The following is a 14,116-nucleotide window of genomic DNA, read 5'->3' on the forward strand; positions in this document are numbered from 1 at the left end:
GAAAACCCTATAGGATAGAGCAAAAGAGCCCAAAGGCTTTAGATTGAGAGCTATTGATAGTAATACAAGCATTAACATCTCCATAGACTGAAGAATATTGGGACCGAAACCAAGACCTTGAAGCATAGCCAAGATGAAAGGCCATTCAATCCAGTCATAAACTTTAGCAAAATCAATTTCTAAAACATAGACAGCTTATTGGATTGCGGAGTCCAATTCCATGCCTTCCTAAACAACAATGATGTTGTCAAGAATATACCTTTACTTAATAAAGCTAGTTTGCTTTGGCCACAAAATTAAAGGCAGGAGATGGAAAATTTTAAGAAAAGTTTCCTTAGCAATAATCTTATAAGACATATTAAGAAAAGTAATGTGTTGCTAGTTCTAGATATCCTTGGGATCGCTAGATTTAGGTATGAATTTGATGTTTCCTTTGTTGATAATAAATTCTAGACTCTTACAATGATATTAAGATAATTTTTTTGCAGTTTGGGACCAATAGACTTCCAAAGGTGTTTGTAAAACTCACAGGAAACCCATTACACTTGGGGGCTTTGTCATCAACTATGGAAAAGATTGCCTTCTTGATGTCTCAGATTGTGAGAAGTTGCTCATAGAAATCAAATTTCTTGACTACTAGGTGGTTTGGACTAACAAAAATACATTTTTTAAGAGCTTCCTCCCAAGCAATCAAATTTCCCTACGAAGAAAACACATTTTTGTAGTGGTGAACAAAAGCTTATAGGATGTCAAGGAGACTAGAGAGAACAAAACTATCCTACCTAATCTTTTTAATCCCAAGATTGGTATGATAGGCTCTAAGAGTCTAGAAGAATTCTTTAGAAGCCTTATCACCAATCTCCAACCAATAGAGGCAAGCTTTTATTTGGGTCCCTTGAATAGCATAATTATCCACAACCTATATGTCATGATGAAGCTTGGAAAACTGGATTTATAAATCAACATCAAAAGGGTTAAGGGTGAGAGCTTCAAAAGCTTTCTTGAGAGTTGTAGTAGTAGATTCATAAGACCATCATCTAAAAACCACCAACTGCCACCCATAGATGTGCATAAATCTAGCAATTCTGGTAAGAACATAATTCCACCACTAAATTCAACTTTTCTAAGAATGCGGATGTGGCTCCAAATTTCATGCATGTAAGATACGACCAATAGTGGAAGCATGTATCAACATTGATGTACTGAGGAAAAACTATGTCATGCAACTCACTAGGCAACTATGTGCCAAGAAATGGAAAAATAAATGGGATAGTGGTATGATAATATCACATCTAGCAAAGGAATGATAGATAAATCTTGCTTCTTAGAAAAGGATAAAAAAGATTGTGCAATAACCACGACACAATTGAGACATTTTAAAATGTGGTCAGAGCTAGCTCAAAAGTTAGACCAAGTGTGCCAGACCACACTAAACTAGAGGTGGTTAGTAGTGGGATCATAAAGGCCCCATTTATTATGCATGTAATACCTAGCTTCCATTTCCCCAACTATCCGGTGAAAAGGAAAAATGTCATCTTTGTTAGAGGCCAACACAACAATAATTAAGTCACAACACATAATTCAAGTAGATGGAGGCAAGTTGTTAGCCATCTAGCCTCATAGTTGAGATCTTTCCACAAGATCATTGGAAGAATAAACATTGACTACACCAAAGGAATAACTGTTCATAGAGAGAAAAAGCCAAATTATTCTATGCATGGGGTCAAAACCATGTGAAATAATAGCAAAATGAAAATGAGGTGACAAAAGAGTAACTACACCACATCTACTAGTTTCATGCTGAGAGGAAACATAATGACATCCAACCAAATGACATGTCATGTAGAGGAAAGCATGAAACCCAAAATTTTAACCTCTTGCATGCAATGAAAATCTAAATTACCAAGTCTATGATAGGTATCCATAACAAAGTAATTTCTAGAGAGGTCTATAAGACCTTGCACATTCCATGATAAAAACTTCATGAAAATTCTTCATCTCTTCCTTGTCCTTGAGAGAGGAGTAACTATTTTGCATGAAAGTTGAAACTTAGTTAAAGCTAGAAGGAAACTCCTCTACTTTCTCAACACATGTAGGAGGATTGTAAGAACACTATACATTTTAAGGCACAATGGAGGAAGCAACAAAAGGAGTGTGAACCATAATAGAAGTGATAGTTGTTGCAGTTGCATTGATCCCCTATGAACTACTAGGGTTTGAAACCTAAGAAGCCCTAGGGTTTCATTTTGAAAAAAACTATCATCAACAGTACAATGGATAGGATTTTTGCTCCTGTTTAAATAGGAGGAACCAAAATGATAGCCACATATGACTATTTAGGAGCTAAGGGAGTCTTTCCCTTGTGCCCATAGTAGTCCATTCTTCTTTTTGTTTCCCTTCTACTGGTTTGATAGGGGCCTCCTTAGGAAGGGGTTTAACCCTGGGCACAACAAAAGGGCAATCCCTAATCTTGTGTTCCCCTAATTGCCACCTATAAAAAGTTTTGGGTAGGTTCAAATAGAGCACATTCTAAGAGAAGGTTTGAGAACTGATCTATATCTACATAGAATCGTTGAGACCTTGGAGAGATCAAACTCAATCCACACACAATTCTAAGGAAGAGAATTGGAAAACTTTTCATGTTCCTTGGTAATAAATTTTCCAAGAGTATTGGTAATGGACTCAATAAAAGGCCAACATGGCAAGGGTAAACCCGAGAACTCAACCCATATAGGATCCCTAAGCTTTTTTTCATTAGAGATAGTGAAGTCTCTCAACCATGTTTGAAAAACTACTAGGGAGGAATGCACTAACCATGGGCCATTGTTAAAAATGGTGTCTTCCTAGGATGAGTTGGAAAAAATGAAATTAAAAAACTTTTGTTAAGGTTTTGCATAGCATCAAGGTGGACACCATGAGGAGTCCAACTCTTGTTCACCCATTCTTGGTGCATAGCTTCCCCCTAAAATACCCTATCAAGGTATGTTGTTCTAACCAATCTCAAGCAACATCAAATTCTTGAAAAGGATGGATAATATTAGGATTACCTCATGAAAGACATTCAAAATGAATTTGTGAGGATTTTTGTTCAATGGAGGTGTCATGGCTTTTTGAAGCAACAACATGAACACCAATAGCAATAACTCGGCCATTGCTAACCTAGGCCATTACAACCTAGCCTAAAAACTCTTGCACTAAATATGTTTTGAGCTTAGACAAAGAGTCATATGAAAGAAAACTTAGAAAATGCATGAAACCCCAGCCAAGCAAAAACCCCCAGTATCTATAATTGAAATTTTAAATTTGATGCTCCAAACAAGATACATAATCCAACTAATTAAGTCGAGAGGCTTTCTATAGTGGAAGCATTCATCAATGTAAACATTTGGTTGTTTTAATAAAATTTGATATTTACTTGAATGTTTTATAAAATGGTGACCTAGTAGAATGATGAGTTGATAGGTCACACTTATTTATATTTTGAGAATTAGTAATAATTTATAGTCTATCCATTTGTCCATATAGCTATAAAGAAGGATGTTTGCTTGCATTTAATTGTGTAACTACAAATATTAAAGAGCCACTTGCTAGAACTAATAAAGAAAGATACATAGAGAAAGAAACTTCTTACTTTAAAAATTGAAATTGAAAATGTTTCTAAAGTAGTGAAAAACTTTCTCTTTTTGTAATGCGAATATTAGAAAAAAAATCTTTTAGTAAATACATAAATAAAAAATATATAACAACTTATTATTTTTCAATATCTTAGTTTTAAAAAGTTTATAGAAGATCTTAAAAAGCTTATAGGAAAATAAGATATTTAAAAAAAAATTCATTGCATGATATTTCTAAATTATTTGTCCTATATACAAGATACAAATTGTTTTAGTGTCAAATGAATTTATTGTGCTAAACACATTGCATCGAGAAAGCTACTAGCTTATATATATTCAAAGGATGTCTCTTGGCTTATTTTATATATAGAATATTTATATAAGCTAGTTATGGCTATTGAAAGAGTATTATCTATGTTGATATTTTGTAAATTGAAAATTCTATAAAATAAAAGAATATCATTTTTTAAAAATTATTTCATAAAATGATGTATGTTTCATTAATTTCTTTGTAAATTGAAGTAGCATGGTTAAACCTATATAACCACTTTCACAATAACAAAGACAATTTTTTACCTAGCTTCAAATTTGAAAATTAGATTTAAAAAATTAAATTAAATTTAGATTTGAGATTAGCTAAAAGGACATTTTTTCATTTTCATTTTTTGAAAATTTCTTTATAAAAAGATTTTTGAACATATTTATTTTCAAATTAAAATAAATATCTACTTAATAATATTTATATAAATGAAATTTATACTTTCTTAATAAATAGTTGCAGATAATATTTTCAAATTTTTTTTATAAAATAAGACTATTAGAAAAAGTTTTTTTTTTTTTTTTTCAGAAGTACTATATTTACATATCATTTTCTCCCAATCTAAATTGACTCTAGCATGAATTATTATCACACAAATGTAGCCTATATCATGGAATCAAAGCTTCTCTCTAACTATAAAAATATGTTTCACTTCCCAACCTATACAAATGTGTTGGTTTCCTTTACATGGGACAATGGTTTTTATTATTTAACCATTGTTGAATGCAATTTCTATGAAATAGGTGGCCTTTATGGCAAGGCAAATGGCATATATGCCCCTTTGTAACTTAAGGACTGGAAAAGCAAATGAAACATACAAAATTTTCATTGATATGATTCTCTATAATTTTGACCACTAGAAGGCATTCTACAACACTCTTCATTGACATGATTCTCTATAATTTTATACAAATCCATAACCCGATGGTTTATGTCAGTTAAACGATGCCTGAGAACATCTCTCACATTAATTTCAATATGATATGATTCTCCTTGCTCTGCCATTTTCTTTAAGTTCTTTATGATTTTGAAATATCAAATAATTGAATAGTAATGGATGACCGATCCCATGCACCATTCTATATATATCATACACATAAATTAAAAGTTGTGCATAGGGTTTGTATGGATTGTGTCTGAGCCCATTTTTCTTTGCTATCTCTCATTCCACATTTAGTGTGGGAATTTATTTTAGATTATAATTGTCTTGGCCCTCTCTAGCCTAGCATTTGTTGTTGGTGTTGCAGTTGTTACTACATGCAAAAATTGCTCCATCGAGCAAATGCCTGCGCAAATTTGTGCCCAAGGTATTTCATGAGGTAATTCCTCTCCTGACTTGGTTCTAAATAATTCTACTTTTCAATCTACTTATCAATGGCTACAAACCCAAACCCTTATTGGGTATTTTGTGGATTGCACTCCATTAGAAAACACACTATGTGAATGGGTGTCCAAGGCCTAGTCCCCCCAAGGAATTCACCTTGAAGGGATTCAAAACCTTACCAAGGTTTTTTTCTATTTTGTTTTTGTAAGCCCTCCCATGCTGAGAGTACTTTCAGCCATGGGCCATGGGAAGTTCACTCATGTCAGCTTGTTTTCCAAAGATGGTCTCGAGACTTTTGCCTCTCAGATGACTGCAAACTTAGGGTTCTAGTTTGGGTAGAGTTCCCTAGGCTGCCTATCCCTTGCTGGATTTTTCTCATTGAAATTGCCCAAACTATGGGCAAAGTAATTTTCATGGAATTGGACAATTTTTTTAATGCCCACCCTCAACAGATGGTCTATGTTGAGGTTGACCTCTCTGGGGACCTTAAAGAGTCCATGGAAATTTAGATTGGTGCTACCACCTTTACCCAAAAGGTGCTTTACCTAAATCTCCTAAATACTTGTTTTCACTATCAATCTACTAGTAACAAGACAAAGAATTTTTCTCTTCTTGAGCACAATTGCTATTCGGTGTAGAAATCCAAGCTAGCTCTGGCCATTAAAAAAGATGAGTGGACAACAATTGTCAAGAAGCGCAAGGGGACTACTAAGCCAAACCCTATTTCTTAAGAACCCAACCATCCTAGCTCTAGTATGGCTCCTCTTGTTTGCTTGGCACCAGAGGCTCCTATGGTTGTGTCGCCACCCATTTCAAATCCTATGTCACAAGAGACAACTAAGCTAGAGGTACAAGTTGCTTGGGTTCATGCACCTCAAGAAGCTCTATGATTTCCTCTCCATCTCTACATTACTCTTGCAGCCATGAAGGTCAAAACATAGTCACTATTACTGGGGATAAACAAAGAGCCATCACTTTGGGGGACCCCTCATTTGAATCCTTCGCTTTCTTACACAACAGTTTTTCCTTGCTTGAGGATGAGGTGAATATGTAAGTTGGTTTATGATGAATTTTCTCGAGGCTAATAGACCTCCCTAGAAAGTATTTTGTTCATGATACCAAGTGTAGGCTTGGCAACATTGGTGTTCTATGCTTGTAAGAAGTCAAAGTCTTTGGGTTCCTTCTCAACTTAGCTTGTTGTGTGATATGGTCAGATGAGGTTAGCTTTGCTTCTCGGCATGAAGATGGTCAAGGTAGTGTAGTCACTCTCCTCTCCCCTCTACTTTTTCCTTTTGTTATTTCCCATGGTTTTGACCCAATTAAGAGAGTAGTTTTGATTTTTTTGTCTTTTCAAAATTATTTTTTTCGCATTGTCAACATTATTCCTTTTGCTAGTTGATTCTTTGTTGCCTGCCACCTAGATATTCTATGGGGTTGAGTTGGTTGTTGATAAAGTGGCCTTTTTACCTTTTTGATGGTTAGACAATGAGTTAGAAGCTTCGTTCTACATGTGGAACAAGTTGGATCTTTTTTATCCCAATGTTCATTGCCATCAAACTGATGATGTCTGGTGCACATAGGCCAACTTTCAAGATGGAACTGATAGGTTCCTTAAAAGGTTGATTATGCTATGATTTCTACTTGATCCATTTTTTTCTTTTTCTCATACGAGTCTACTACCTATCACTCCACTCCCTGACATGACTCTTTCAGATCATTTTCTGATCCACTTCTCCATTACCTAGCATTTTGCCCCACCTCGTAATTGTAAAACCTAGTTTTTCCTTTAATACTTTAGTGCTGTCCCATTTTCCCATTGCCACTCATATTTTACAAACTTGGAACCTTGAACCTAGGTACCACTCTTCCTTTGGGTGGATTTGGTGGTGGAATGATTCCATCACCCGTGCTATGAGGTTTCTTCACATTTATTGGAGGCAATTGGCCATGTATCGTAAGAGATCCTATGAGGCCACTATCAAAGATCTCCATATGACCAATGAAGCTCTTGCCATGAATCTATTTGATACAGATCTTTAGGTTTGGCTTGCCAACCTTTGCCATCAGAAGAAAGTTGTAGATAATTATACTACATGAGGAGCTCAACTCAAAGCTCACTTTCACTAGATGGAGGTTGGTGATCAAGCTTCCAAGGAATTCTTCAATGTGTTGAGGGTGTACCACTCTTTGGTGGGGATTGAATACATTTGGCAGGGTCAACACACCCTATGTGAGCTTCTTGAAATTCTCCAAGCTTTAATTTACCACTATGAAAATGTTTTAATAGTGCAGGGTCCCTCGGTGGCCTCAGACCAAGCCTTGTAGGCTTGTTTGGCTATCACATCTAAAAGACTCACTCCAGAACAATATATTCTCTATGAGAAAAAGCTCACTCTAGAGGACCTCAAGGAATTTTTTTTCTCCATGCCAGCTGATGAGGCCCCTAGTTGTTATGGCTTCCCTTGTGAATGTTACAAAGCATTTTGGGATGAGATTGGTCTACACCTACATAAGGTTTATATTGAGGCTTACAATTCCCCTTCTCTGTGAAATAATATTAACAAGGGGAATATCAAGTTCATACCTAAGGTAGTAACCCTAAAGACATCTATAATTGGAGGCCTATTACATTTTTGAATGTCTCCTTTAAGATCACTGCCAAGGCTCTCTCTTAAAATCTATCATCTTCCTAAGATCATTCACCCTGAAAAAATGGGTTTTATCAAGTCTTGTTTTACCTTGGAGAATATAATTGACATTTGGAAAGGGATGAAATGTGCTTGACATTTAAAGAAATAGGCCATCTTTCTCAAAATTGATTTTGCCAAAGCTTATGATAGGATTGAGTGGCCTTTCATTCTTGCAATGCTTCAGGCTCTTGGGTTTGGCCCTAATCTTTTACAATCAGTCAAAATTCTTTTTAGAGATGCCTCTACTTACATTTCCATTAATGGCCATCAATCTCAAGAATTTGGTCTTTATCAGTCAATTCATCAAAGATGCCCACTGGCACATTTTTTATATGTATTGACAATAGAAGGTTTTGGGTATTTTCTTGCAAATGTCATCTCCCAAAGAAGGGTCTAGGGTATTTCCCTCCTAGATTCCCCTAATAAACTTGTGAATAGTCATTTCATATATTAATCCTTCCTCACTCTCATAGAGGATGAAGAGAATATTGCCTCTGCTTTGCAATATCTTGACACATTCTATCTTACTTCAGGGTCTTCCATTCAGTGGCACAAAACCCTTTGTTATAGGAAATCTTATGTTCCTCATCCTACTTGGATTAAGCAATATCAATGGAAATGGGTTCAACATAGAGAAGTCTTTCATTTTCTAGGTATCCGCTTCACCTTACAAGCCTCATTTGTTGAGTTTTGGAATGCAGTTCTTGCTAGAATAGAGAAGAAGCAAGAGTATTGGGTCACCAAACCCCTCTCCCTAGTGCAAAAATTCCAGATTTTCTCCAAAGTGTTGGCCACCAACCATGATTATTATTCTTCATATTGTGCTTCTTTAAAGGCCTCTTACCTCAAACTTGAGCACCTTTTACATGACTTCCTCTTGGTGGCAAACACTTCTCACCAAGGCTTTCATAGAGTTTCCTGAGATTTCTAGTATCTTCCCAAGGAGTCTAGAGGCCTAGGCTTGTTGGTCACCTAGAAGCAAGGTAATGCTTTATGTGCCAAATGGGCAATTCAAGCTCTTTTTTGTAGTCAAGCCTATAAGATTTTGTTAAGACATTGCATTTCCTCAAGCCTTTTAGTTCACTAGCCAGCTTGGAAGGGGATTGGGTTTCAAACCCTTCTTGTTACCTTTGAACCTATCTAGATTCAGGATACTTTTTTTGCCTAGAGTATTTGCAAAGCATGCAAAGTAGTTAAGTCCTAGCTTCATTAGGTTGGCAATGGGTTTAAAGATGGGTTGTCCATGAACCAAATATTTGGTGGTCACCTTTATTTTCTATCCAAGGTGTTCCCCTAGCTAAGGTGCATAGGGCTAGTGCTCTGTATTTTTTTTAATGTCGTATATGGACCCCTAAATATCTTTTTTCTAGAGTTGCTATCAGCTTACAGTTGTGGGAGGATGTGATAGTGCAATTCTAGCTCACTCATTCAGATTCAAAAACTTTCGATCTTCTAGCTTTTGTGGTGCCTTCAAATTTGTTACATAAAGTGGGCATTCATTCTTCTCACCCTTGGTGGAAGGATTGGAAGTGGTATCTAGACACCTTGGTAACTAGCTATAAACCTAGGTTGGGATACTGATGGTTGGTTCCTCATCTTCCCATGGTTCCTCACCTGCCAATGGTTAATGTTCTCAACCAACATTCGCATTTGCAATCATTACATCACACTTGGAGTCATAGGTTCTCCACTATGTGGCATGCCATTACTAAACACAAAATTGTGCATTATGCTTGGTGTATTCTTCTCCAAAGCTTTCCTTTGGGCCCCCAAATATAGCACCTAGGAGTTGATGACCCCTACTGCCCTTTCTATGGTCAACCATAGTATTTTTTGCACATTTTTTAGTTCTATAGATGGGCTCAGTGTTATTGGCAATGGATCCATGATCTTTTTCACCCCTTCCACCTTAAACTTTTTTCTTGGCATATGTTTCTTCTAGGTCATAATACTTTGATACCCTTCAAATATGCCAAGATATGGCTTGCTTTTCGATTGGAGATCTTATTTATCATTTGGAAAGAATACAATGCAATCATTTATGCTAATAAAACACATCACATTAATGTGGCTATGTAGGCTAAAGCATGTATTTATAACAATTTCATGATGCAGATTCAAGTACAAATGGATAAAGTGGCTTTGGACGTGGCTCACTTACAGGAAATTTTGGCTCATTGGGGAAATGCCCCCTATACAGTTGCTTGTGCTCTGTCAGATTTGGCCTCTAGCAACCATACTCCTCCTCACAGTCTCTGTTGAGGACATAGCAATTATACTTGCTGCTCACACATGCCTCACTCTTATCCACATTGCTCTCCTAGTGGTCCTACTTCTGGCCAATGTTGCTCTTCTAGAGGTTTTGGCTATCAGCACCACTCTGCCTCACCTCCTTCAAGGTCTAGTTTGAGGTGGTCCCCAATGGCTTATCTTGTTTCTCTTGCTATTGATTAGCCTTCTACTCACTCAAACCCAAGTGAGTATTTCTCAAGCTAGACTTAGCCATTTCTCTTCCTAGGCCTATGAGAGAGAAAGATGAAGATAATGCTACTGCTACTAATGATAGATGAGATCCCCCTGAGCCATCTACTCACCCCATCCTTGGGTGGGGCTCTAATCTTAAGGATCCTCCTTCCTTAGTTGGTGATGTGCTGGTGACATGAGGATTTCTTTATTTTTTGATGTTTTCCATAAGTCTTTTTTGATGAATAACTGATTTCTAGCCTATGGCCATATGAATTCATGGGGTGATCATGTTTCCCCCGGCCCCTTTTTTGTGAATATGTAACTTTATTGTATTTTTTTTAATATAAGGAAGGGACTATTCATCAAAAAAAAATGTCATGAATGAATAGACATGGTGATAACAAAAGACAAAAACCTAAAAGGAAGTTAAACAACATGAATTATTACCTTGACAAGGGATAAAATAAACTCATCTAAGTTAGAAATAAAGATACATATCTCCCTTGAAACAATTCACATTAGATTTTTTTCAAGATCTAATATCAAGGTGTATGAATTGGATGGCCCTAAATTTGGAGGTTTTAACTATAGACATTAGGTTATTGACAAATATTTTTGGTAAAGCTTTGGATAATTTGGAGCTAAAATAAAACCAAATTTTAATATCCATAATTTGTCACTTTGATTCTTTTAATTTGATCATTTGATATTTTATTCAACACTTGGAAGGCCCATTCTACAAAATGTAAAATGCACAAGCAATAATAAGAGTTAGAAGGTAGAGATAACCTAAGCTCTTATCTTATAGGATTGTAATGTTTAATTCTTTTTAATCAATAAAATATATTAAAAAAATAAAATTATACTTTAAAATTTGTTAAAGAAATATATTTAACCAATAGAACTTACTAAAGTAGGATAAAATTTATATTTTTTGTATTTAAATAAAAAATTTCATTAAAATAATTGAGAATCATATAAATGTTTTTTGAAGTCCACAAATTTTTTTTGAATATTTGGAATATTTTTTTAACTTCAAAAATAAATAGCCTACTTTGATAGTCATAGGTATTCAACTTAAAGTTATATAATTTAACCCAAAAGTTATCCCTAAACCTAATCATGATGTGACATGATCCTCACTTCTGAACCCTAATAAACCCTAATATGAATCCTAACTAAAATATTTATTCTAGATTTACACTAACCTTACACATTTAATGCTAAAGATCCCTAAACATTATATTAACTCTAACATTGATCATGATTGTAATGATATAGCTCTAAATACTAACGACAATCCTAACTCTAAGCCTAACTGTGTAAGTATAACCATAACATAAACCTTAATCCTAATACTAAGCCATAACCCTAATTATATTAACTTGTTGAACATTTAATGCAAAATCCTAAACCTAATCATAATTCTACTTGTAATGCTAACATAAGTCTCACACTAATATTAAACATTAACGATATAATTATATAAACATAATTATAACACTAACCCTAAGTCTAACCATAATAGCTTACTCAACATAGAACACTATATCTGAACACACACTCCTAAAACCTAGCCCTAAATATTTTCCTAACCCTAACTTAATAAAAATTTACCATGACTAAACCCTAATAATGACCCTAAACTCAATCTTAATATTAAACCCTAACCCTAAAATTAACCCTAGAACCATAATATAAACCATAATCATGATATAACATTAACCTTGAATGGCAACCCTGATCAAATTAATTTATGCTACGATGCTTATACAACAAGAACAACATATACTACTAATTTTATAACTCTAAACCTAGCTGTAACCCTAATAATAAGTCTTAACCTAACTCTAATGTTTTAACTTTAAGGACAACCGTAAAATTATCTCTAAACCTAACACTAGCTCTAACTATAACCATAGTCCTACTTATTTCCTTAGTAACCTTAGCCATGGTCATGACAATATACCTATTAAATTATATGGTGAATCTAGTTCTATATTTAACCTAGTTAAGTGTCAAGTAGTCCACCCATGTGAGCTAGAATCTATCTAGACTTAATTGAAGCTATTTTATGAAGTTGCTACACATACACAATGTACACATGAACATGTTATGTTCATTTCATGTTTACAAAAGTCTATGTACATGTACATAACATATTTTGTTTCACATTTAAACATCTAAATTATTTAATTTAATGTTTATGAAATTCTAGTTTCTTAAATGTCATCAAGTACAATAAATTTTGACTTTATTAACTATCATATTTTAATTTAGGATATATAAAACATATATGTAGTATTGTATGTTATGTTCCTTTCATGTTTACATGTATTATATGTGTCTAGTGGCACATGCTCTAGTGTGTATAGTAGTACATGTTAGAGCATCTTATGGAGCATCACATATATTAGAGATGAGATTCATGGTACTCTCCATATTTTGCACATACTATATAGATTCTCCTCTACAATAAGAGACACGAGGTCTCTTCAGTTCTTTCACTATAGCAGGTACATGTCTTTGTGCCCAAAGAAACAATGAGGAGGGAATGTTTCCCTCATTATGTTCCACTAAAGTATTTGAAGAGATATTCTCCCCTTAACTATACAGATCCACAAATAGCTGCATTTTTATACCCACACTTCCTTGCTACTCATGGTAATTATGTAAATAATGACCATGAAGTCATTATCCAAACAATGACCAAATTCCACTGTATTTTGCATGCATTTAAGATAGGACCATGATAGACTGGTTGATAGGCATTCAGAACCCTTGTTTTTTTATTAATACTTAAAAGTAATATTTTCAAAAATATTAAAATATATTAGATAAAAATAATCTTTAATATTAAGATTTTATGTTTAAAAAGTTCTGTTTGCAAATGCACAATATCTACATATCATTTTCTCCCAATCTAAACTGACTCCAGCATGAATTATTATCATGCAAATGTAGCCTATATCATTGAATCGAAGCCTCTCTCCAACCATACAAATATATTTCGCTTCCTAAGCTATACAAATATGTTGGCTTCCCGCACATGGGACAATGGTTATTCTTATTTAACCATTGTTGAATGCAATTTCTGTGAAATATGTGGCCTTTATGGCAAGGCAAATGGCATATATGCCCCTTTGCAACTTCAGGACCAGACAAGCAAATGGAACATACAACATCTTCATTTATACGATTCTCTGTAATTTTGACCGCTGGAAGGCTTTCTACAGCATTCTCCGCTCTTTCTCTTAGATCGCTTGTCCAACTTTTCTCAATCAAAATTGTTAACTCATCAACAATAAGATCCGCACTGTTCGTTGCATCACAGTATCGTATCTCTTGCATAACGGGCTCGAATTTTCACATATACAGGTATTAATATCATCTTCGTAATGTATAACGACAGCCTCCAGATATTCGAGAATTCTTTGAAACATTTTAAATTGAGATACGAAGTTATCAGCTTGATTGTCGCTGTCTGCTTCATAGGCAGCCTGCCTTCTAATAATTTCATCTCTCAAATCACAAGCTTGATCAAATATGTGGGCATTATCTTTAAACGCATATTCAACGCAATTCCTATGAAATAAGCGGCCTTCATTGCAGGGCAAATGACACGCTTTCTCAGCAATTTTAAAACGATGATGAAAACAAAGCTCACATTTTGCATTTTTCTTCAAATGATTCTCAGTTACTT

Source organism: Cupressus sempervirens, chromosome 1 (genome assembly GCF_028749045.1).
Source record: "Cupressus sempervirens isolate cs-2001-9-10 chromosome 1, ASM2874904v1, whole genome shotgun sequence".
NCBI lineage: Eukaryota > Viridiplantae > Streptophyta > Pinopsida > Cupressales > Cupressaceae > Cupressus > Cupressus sempervirens.